This window comes from Cynara cardunculus (assembly GCF_001531365.2).
Source record: "Cynara cardunculus var. scolymus isolate 2C chromosome LG 8, CcrdV1, whole genome shotgun sequence".
NCBI lineage: Eukaryota > Viridiplantae > Streptophyta > Magnoliopsida > Asterales > Asteraceae > Cynara > Cynara cardunculus.
Window position 1 is genome coordinate 11,721,524 of NC_037535.1, and position 7,769 is coordinate 11,729,292.

Genomic DNA, 7,769 nt, shown 5'->3' on the forward strand with positions numbered 1-7,769 from the left:
ATGCATAGTTTGCTTAATCTCATGCTTTTCCCCCAAAACAATAAACAAAGCATTAAAAGTGGGGCCGTGAGAACTCACTGGTTTGATGATGAATATCCGAGGAAATGAAGTTTGAAGCTCTTAACGTCTGCCCTGTCTTCCTAAATAGACCAACATCCCACATTTAGATCTCGTATGAGCTCTAGACCAAATAGAGTCAAGTTGAACCCTATGTAATGCCATCGGATTTTAGGAAATAAAGTTGATATTTTAATAATAAACTAATAATAGTCCAAAATAAAAGAAATCAAAATCTTTTACTCAAAAGCTGAATTTTGGACAGATTATACATTCTGTTCCAAGAATTATTGGGGTTCACAAGACTCTAAAGGTAGAAACCTTCCAAATTTATGTCCAACTTGTCACATCATTTAAAATAATATTCCAAATATCAAGAAGTTTGAGTGAGTTTTAAATTCCTCATCATTACCCTACAACCTTGAATTACACAGCCCCCAAAACAAATTGCACGCACACCAAGCGGCAATTATTTGGGGCTGAACTCATCATTTTCCAAAGGTAATCACCATTTCAAGCTTGCAAAATAAATTTAAATCTCCAGGGAAGAATCTCTCTCGATTCCATTGAGTTTTCGAAGAAGATAGGATAGATTAAAGATGCATGCAAGATTTATCATTTCAAAACTAAATTTTTACATGCTAAAGCTTCACATGCAAAGAGTTTTTTCTTCCCACTTTGGAGTTCAAAGATCATGGATCATAGATTATTATCCTTCTTGAAGACATTTTCATGTCTTTGATGAATAATCTCCCCTCTTTAGTTCTTCGGAATTTTTTTAACTAAATGGCCGAGATGTGGAAGAAAGAAGATTTAGTCTCATGATATTTTACAAAAATAAAATAACTAGTATCGTACCTCTTTCTTATAATTTTGAAGGATCTTCAAGATTGAGAGAGAGAATTTCTAAAGACTTGCTTGAAGGTGGATTCGGCTGGAGAGTGATTGATCTTAGAGAGAGTTTAGAGAGATGAAAAGTTTCAAGTTGGCGATAATGAAACTGAGAGTTTTCAAAGGATGAGGGGTATTTATACAAGGATTTTAATGAAATAAATGGGTTGGTCTCTAAAGGCCCAAACCAAATAAAACTTCTATTTTTCTCAATAAGAATAAGCCCACTAAAATATTTACCCAACATAAATAGAATGACATTATTAAACCCAAAACTCCATCTTTTGATAAATCAAGTGGACATTCAAATGGGACTTTTGCATTTTTAATTTAAAAGTTTATAATATCAACTTTGTTTTATTTAGAGCATTTCAAAAATATTTGGCATTACACAAGTTAGCTTTATCTGATCTCCAACCGATGTGTGATCTTCCAAACAAAACATGGGACCTAAGCTAGATGAATTTTAATCACTAAAACTAGGTCCTAGAGAAATATTATTTCTAAATATAGGATCTATAATAAAATGTTAACCTGAGACTCCGAATGACAGAATGTCACAGTCTCCCCATGTCAGAAAAATTTGGTCCCGAAATTTATTTATCAACCTCAGATCATGACTTACTTGCGAACAAATGGGGATATTTGCTTCTCATGAAATCTTCTCTTTCCCACGTGAACTCTGGCCCATGCCTCGAAGTCCAATGAACTTTCACAATTGGGATTCTGCTACACCTCAATTGCTTGTCTTTATGGTCGAGGATTTCAATCGGTTCTTCAATGAAACGTAACCGTTCATTGATTTGAATGTCTTCCAAAGGTAGAACCAATGCTTCGTCTGTTAAACACCTCTTAAGGTTTGATACATGAAATGTATCATGGATGGCACTCAGCTCTGGGGGTAAACTTAGTTTGTATGCAACCGGTCCTACTCTTTCAAGTATTTCAAATGGACCCACATACCTTGGGCTAAGTTTTCCTTTCTTTTCGAAGCGTACAATCCCTTTCCAGGGAGATATCTTTAAAAGGACTTTATCACCCACTTGAAATTCCAATGGTTTCCTTCGGTTATCAGCGTAGCTCTTCTGACGATCTGTCGCAGCTTTAAGCCTTTCTTGGATGATTGAGATTTTGTCGGTTGTCTCCTGGATAATGTCAGGCCAAGTTAGCTATCTGTTACCAGTTTCCAACCAGCTGAGTGGGGATCTACACTTACGCCCATATAAGGCTTCATATGGTGCACACTGGATACTGGTGTGATATCCATTTTTATAGGAGAACTCAACCAATGGCAGATTAGTATCCCAACTACCCCCAAAGTCTATTACATAGGCTCGTAACATATCCTCTAGCGTTTGGATTGTCCTTTCCATTTGCCCATCTGTCTGAAGATGATAGGAAGTGCTCAAGTCCAGCCTTGTGCCTTGTGCCTTTTGAACTGATTGCCATAATCACAAAGTAAAACGACTATCTCTGTCTGATATGATGGAAATAGGTACCCCATACCGCGATACGATTTCATTGATATATAACTACGCAAGCCTTTCTGTACTGAAGTCTTCTCGAATAGGTAAAAAGTGTGCGGATTTCGTAAGTCAATCCACTATGACACATATTGAGTCATATCCTCTCCTGGTTCTAGGTAACCTTGTAACAAAATCCATGGATATCTGATCCCACTTCCATTAGGGAATCTCTGGTTGCTGAAGAAGACCAGATGGTTTTTGATGTTCAGCTTTTACCCATGTGCAGGTTAAACATCGACTTACGTACAAGGCAACATCCTTTTTCATTCCTGGCCACCAGTAATAGTCTCTTAGCCCTTTGTACATCTTATCAGATCTTAGGTGAATAGAGTATCTAGAGTGATGTGCTTCCTTCAGAATTATTGACCGGAGATTGTCGTTCCTTGGTATCCAAACTCTATATCTGAAGTAAAGCACCCTATCTTCTCGAATTTCGAATTCCATATCTAAGTGATGCAGAGTTTCGTTCTTCAGATTCTTCGATTTCAACGCCTCTTCTTATGCTTCAAGAATTTGCGTTTTTAGGTTGGTTTGAACCAACATTCCCATGGCTCGTGCCCTTGACGGTTTCACCCTTTCTTTTCGGCTTAAGGCGTCTGCTACCACATTAGCTTTCCCCGAGTGATACTTTATTTCACAATCATAATCGTTGAGAAGTTCGACCCACCTCCGTTGCCTCATGTTCAGCATCTTTTGATCTAGTAATATGTTGAAGGCTTTTATGATCGGTGAAAATGATGCATTTGGTGCCGTATAGATAGTGCATCCAAATCTTAAGTGCGAATACTACTGCCCCCAATTCGAGGTCATGTGTAGTATAATTCTTCTCATGCACCTTAAGTTGCCTTGAGGCATACGCAATGACCTTATCTTTTTGCATTAGCATGCATCCTAAGCCTTGATGCGATGCATCGCAATAGACCACAAAGTTTTCCGAACCCTCTGGTAAGGATAGAATAGGTGCATTGCACAATCTCTGCTTAAGAGTCGCAAATGCTTCTTCTTGTTTCTCACCCCAAACAAATTTCTTGTCCTTTTGGGTTAAGGCTGTAGGTGGTTATGCGATTTTCGAAAATTTTGCGATGAATCGCCGATAATAGCCTGCCAAACCAAGGAATTGACGGATTTCCGTAGGATTTCTTGGGGCTTCCCATTTTCTAATAGCATCAATCTTGGCAGGATCTACCTGAATTCCTTTTTCATTGACTATATGACCAAGAAATTGTACTTCATGAATCCAGAATTCGCATTTAGAAAATTTCGCGTACAATTTATGGTTTCAGAGTAGCTCCAAAATTATCCTCAAATGTTGCTCATGGTCCTCAATGCTACGGAATAAATTAATATATTGTCTATGAAGACGATTACAAATTTATCCAGATATGGTCTACAGACTCTATTCATTAGTCCCATGAAGACCGTCGGTGCATTAGTTAACCCGAATGGCATAACTAGAAATTCGTAATGGTCGTAACGAGTTCTGAAGGCTGTTTTGGGAATGTCCTCTTCCCTAACTCTCACTTGATGGTATCCAGATCGTAGATCAATCTCGGAAAAATATACCGCTCCGTGACGTTGATCAAACAGATCATCGATTCTAGGGAGAGGGTATCTGTTCTTGATGGTCAACTTATTAAGTTCCCTATAATCAATGCACATTCGCATTGACCGATCTTTCTTTTTAACAAAAAAAACCGGTGCACCTCATGGCGAGTAGCTTGGTCTTATAAATCCCCTGTCTAATAACTCCTGGAGTTGATTCAACTTTTCTTGCATCTCCGATGGTGCCAAGCGATATGGTGCCTTTGCCACTGGGGCAGCTCTAGGAATTAAGTCGATACCGAATTCGACTTGTCTTTGCGGGGGTAGTCCTGGTAAATCATCAGGAAATACATCAGAAAACTCCCATACTACAGGGAAATTCTCAATACTTTTCTCCTTGACCTTCCCATCAATCACATGTGCCAGAAATGCAGCGCAATTCTTCTTCAAGTCCCTTCGCATCTTCATGCAAGATACTATCTTTATTTTTCGTTCTGACTTGTCTCCTTGTATCACAATTGGGTCATTTCCATCTTGAGGAATCCGGATAGTCTTCTCCGAACAAACAATCTCAGCTTGATTTTTGGATAGCCAATCCATGCCGATAACTGTGTCAAAATTTCCTAATTTGATAGATATAAGGTCTATGCTGAAATTCTTATTGGCTAAACTTAGAGTGCAGTCCTTAATTATGTCTTTAGCCTTAATTTCTTGACCATTAGCAAACTTACTTATATAAATTTCATCCAACCTCTGGGGACTTAAGTTAATCTTAGGCTTAAAATCTAGTGATACAAAACTCCTATCTGCCCATGAATCAAATAAAACCGATGCAAATTCATTATTCAGAAGAAACGTACCTGAAACCACATTAGGATCATATCTAGCTTCTTTGGCCCTCATCTCAAATGCTCTGCCCCATGCCGGACCTTCTGGGTTTCCTTGACTAGTTGATCGGTCTTGACTTGTATTTGCTCCTTGTTTCCTCCTCGGGCATACATTCTGCATATGTTCTGGGCTCCCACATTCGAAGCATAATCGCCTTCGGTAGTCCTTTGCTGTATGACCCCCTAGGTGACATCTTTGACAAATGATACAATTCCCCCGATGTGGATATTTGCATCTATTACACTTAGTCGCGCCTCCTTGAGTTACCACTTGTGTTTGTGCCCCAAAATTTCCTATCACTCTCCTATTCTTGTCATACTTTCCCCCAAACCTACGATTCCCCTGGTCCTCCATCTTTTTTTTTCCCTTGGCAAATTATCCTGACCGTATCGCATTATTTGTGAGTTTAGTGGCAATGTTTATTGCCTCCTGAAGAGTCTTTGGATTTGCTGAGGTAATGTTTCCTCTAATCTCTGGGGACAATCACCAAATATACCTCTGGATGCGAACTTCCTCCGATGTGTCTAAATGAGGTACTAAATTCGCCAACTCATGGAATCGAGCTGTATAAGCAGTTATATTCTCTCCTTTCATTTCATGATTCCATAACTCCATTTCTAACTTCTGGAGTTCGCTTCTGTGGCAGTATTCATCCTTTAGTAATTTCTTAAATTCTTCCCAAGAAAGCTGGTTAGCCGCTTCTCGGCCTCTGGTTTGCACTAATGTATTCCACCAAGTAAGTGCCCTTCCTTGCAACAGACATGCCGCATATTCTACTTTATTTCCTTCAGTACATTTACTAATGTGAAGAACAGACTCCATGCTTTTGAGCCATGATAATAATCCTACTGCTCCTTCAGTTTCATTGAATTCTTTCGGGTTGCAAGATCTAAAAGTTTTATAAGTGCATTCCCTAGCAGCCCTCAGCTCTAGATTATTTGGTTGATTTACATTCATGCCAGCAGCCACTTGACTGACTATGTTGGGGAGTGCTGCAAGAAGTTGTTCTGACACAAGTCGTGCAATCTCGGGATTTTCACTCCTTGGCGGCATCTTTTAAGCCTAAGTCAGAAGGGAATTCGTCATTTTTTTTGGCATAACAAGGGTAGCTTTCAGACGTTTAAATGATGTTAATCGCATGGATATTATTCAAGCACTTATATACGCAGAATAGATTAATCTTATGCATACCATGACTTAACATAAATAGCATTTCCCAAAAAGACATTATGCATTCCAAGATGTTCACAGTCACACAAAATAGGATAGTGAGTTTCTACGCAAAAGAGTGGGCATCCTACCACTAATCCTTCTTCTAGAACAACATCCATCCTATCACTATTCCCAAACCTAGCATCACCATTCCACTAACTACCATCCACCTGTACAACCTCCTTATTTCCCGCCTTGCTGCAGCGATGGCGTCCGTGTTCCTCAACATGCGCTGATGGTGTGCTTCCATCACATCGGACATGTTGTTTAGGATGTGGTGGTGGTATCCCAACCGGGTCTGGTGCACTTGCGTATCAGATGCAATTCTCCTTACCCATTCTCTTTCAGCCGGAGTCATGCCCTGGGTGCAGGACGCAGGTACCCCAGTCACCACTTGTGTTATCCTGCTCCCTAATTGTGGTCGGGATGTCTCTCCTATGACTGTAACAGAGTCCTCAAATGCCACATGTTGCGGCAGTGGAATACTCTTTCTTGGCGTGACTCTGATCCTTAAGCCATGATAGGTTCGTGGTGGAACATCGGGTGCTGGCTCCGATGGGGGTAGGAAGGATGCTTGTGGAGAAGCAGATGATCCACTGGTCGCAGTGTCCTGCTCATACGGGTCTATCTCTTCATTATGGGCTGAGTTTCTTCTAGAGTGGCCAACCACGTAACCGGATTCATCGACTGAGTTCTCACTAGAATCGGATGACGCCATAGTGATCTGCGACATTAATAATCTTAATTGCTAAATATGACATCTAATAAATACTTAGAAATATAACCAATGCTTCTAGACAAGGCTAAGAGTGGAAATCAAACTAGGCTCCCAAATATAAAAATCTCTGGTTGTACTACCAGAGGCTCTGGTTCCATGACCAGAGCCTCTGGTCTCATGACCAGAGCTTCTGGTTCAACTAAAATCCTTAGGAAAGGATTTCTCATCCATCGATCCTCTTGCAAACCAATGGAATTCTATTTTATCAACCGCTGGTTCAAGATCCACACTTAGAATAATAATGGATTTCTCGTCCATCGATCCTCTAGTTCCTCATAATGCTTTTACCAGAGCTTCTGGTTACAAGACCAGAGCCTCTGGTTCAACTTTCAAACTTAGAAAAACACTAAGTGACCTATCCATCGATCTTTGGTTTCCTTCTCATCAATGCTTCTAGTGCATCCATGAACTCAAACAAATTTAAGGAGTTCCTATTCCTTTGCCTCTTGTCCTTCTAACCAGAGCTTCTAGTACCACATACACACTTCATAGCTTTATGTGATTTCAATCCCATTGCCTCTGGTCCTTCTAACCAGAGCTTCTGATGCCACTTAACACTTAGAAATTTTATAGAATTTCTATCCCATCGCCTCTGGTCCTTCTAACCAGAGCTTTTGGTCCAACATGGACACTTAACAAATAAGGGTTTTTCTACCCATCATTTCTGCTCCTTCTAGGGCAATGGATATTCATAGTGACCATAACACATAAAATCATGTTTTTCATAACAATTTCTTTACGGAAGCATATCTCTAGTAAAACCGATTAAGTTCTTCTTATTATATGTAAGTTAAATACAGATGATCAGGCTTTGTTTAATCGACATATAATAATGTGACCCGCTTTAAAATCATATGATTCTAAGTTACTTGAAA